This window comes from Theobroma umbraticum, unplaced genomic scaffold (genome assembly GCF_002168275.2).
Source record: "Theobroma umbraticum cultivar Fairchild unplaced genomic scaffold, ASM216827v3 scaffold_34.0, whole genome shotgun sequence".
Classification (NCBI taxonomy): domain Eukaryota; kingdom Viridiplantae; phylum Streptophyta; class Magnoliopsida; order Malvales; family Malvaceae; genus Theobroma; species Theobroma umbraticum.
In genome coordinates this window covers 2,750,194-2,752,080 of record NW_018397275.1, presented here as the reverse complement: position 1 = coordinate 2,752,080, position 1,887 = coordinate 2,750,194, and the positions used below count along the sequence as shown (strand labels likewise).

The 1,887-nt window shown below is 33.8% G+C and overlaps 1 non-coding gene across 1 annotated transcript; it reads right to left on the bottom strand.

Annotated features, from left to right (window-relative positions):
• Nucleotides 1–772: 772 nt before the first annotated feature.
• On the bottom strand, nucleotides 773–879 carry LOC149526403 (small nucleolar RNA R71). The gene has a single exon (XR_016352074.1). It is a non-coding gene; the product is annotated as a small nucleolar RNA R71 (small nucleolar RNA).
• Between the last annotated feature and the right edge of the window lie 1,008 nt (nucleotides 880–1,887).

The window sequence follows — 1,887 nt, the reverse complement described above, 5'->3', positions numbered from 1 at the left end:
GTACTTAGTAAAATTTTAGATCAATTCGCTATGGGATCGATACTCTGCTTGCTTATATACTATATATTCGATACATATACTTGCGTAGTAGAATTTTAACTAATAAGTTTCTGGTGTTGTTGCTGGGGAACTAAAATTTTTATTGATATTAATACCAAGCAATTTAGTCTTACTTCAAATTTTATTTTTCTTGCTTTAATAATAGTTTTCGTTTGCTTGCAGATATCTTTGGACATTGTATGCAAAGAAGAAACAACTTGAATCTTGTTCCTTTTGATATTGAGATATAAAGTACTTTTAGAAGACGTTGAAGGGAGAATTTGCAAGTTGCAACTTTAAATAAAACAACGACTGAGGATAACAACAACAATGGAAATAATGCCATTAATCTGGTTCTCGAAGAACATAGAACATTGCAAGAATAAGTTGTTCCCCTTTTACAAGATTTGCATCAACCATTAGAAGACCTTCCATCAAAGCAAACAATTTCAAAATTAAGCTAGCTTACATTAAGATGATTTAGTCTTCAGTACAAATTGGTGGCTTACCGAGTGACGATCTTAATTCTCATTTGGTGAATTTCTTAGAAATTTGTAATACTTTTAAATATAATGGAGTAATTGATGATGCTATTAGATTGAGACTGTTTTTGTTTTCTTTGAAGGATAATGCAAAGAGTTAGCTTAATTCACTACCTAATGGGTCCATTACTACATAAGAGGACTTGGCTCAAAAGTTCCTAATAAAATTCTTTCCACCTGCCAAGACTGTAAAGATAAGAAACAATATTACCTCATTCACACAATTTTAAGGTGAATCTTTCTATAAAGTATGGGAGAGATTTAAAGAACTACTAAGAAGATGTCTACATCATGGGATTCCTGATTGGTTGCAAGTTCAAACATTCTATAATGGGCTGGTTGGCTCGATAAAAACCAGAATTGATACTGCAGCTAGTGGGGCATTAATGGGTAAGAATGTTACAGATGCTTATAATCTGTTGGAAGAGATAGCCTGAAATAATTACTAATGGCCTTCAAAAACATCTGATTTGAGAAAAGTTGTTAGGGCGTATGAGGTTGATGCGCTCAGTGCCTTAACTGCACAAGTGGTTGCACTATCCAAGAAGTTTGACACACTGGGAGTTCATGATGTTCAAAATTCATTTGTAGGTTGTTAGATGTGTGGAATGGCCATTCAAATGATCAATGTCCATATAATTCTGAATCAGTCCAATTTGTTGGGAACTTCAACAGGTCGCAAAATAATCCATACTCCAATATATATAATCCTGGTTGGAAAAACCACCCCAACTTTTCATGAAACAACAACGTAGGACCTTCAAATCCAAAACCCATAATGACCCTAGGTTTTCAACAACAAGCTAGACCCCTAATTCCTAAAAAAAGTCCCAAGTGGAAGAATTTCTATTGTAATATATATCAAAGAATGATGCTATAATTCAAAGTTATAAAGCCTCCCTAAGAAATTTTGAGACCTAAATGGGACAACTTGCAAATTTCATCAATAGTAGACCCCAAGGTTCCTTACCTAATGACACACAAATCAATCCTAAAGCTATGGAACAATGTAATGCAATTACCCTTAGGAGTGGAAAAAAAGTTGGAAGGGTGAGTCAAAAATCAATTGAATCTTCAAAAAAGCCTGTAGATGATGAAAAGCTAATTCTTGAGAAAAAAGTTGAAGCAGAAAAGAAAGAGAATGGGAAAGCTAAAAACCAAGTAAAGTCTCAAGCAATTTATCTTTCACCACTATTCCCACGAAGGTTGAAAAAGCAGAAGCTAGATAAATAGTTTGAGAAAGCAGTTTGAGAAATTTCTTAATGTTTTCGAGAAGCTTCACCTAAATATTCCTTTTGCTGAAGCT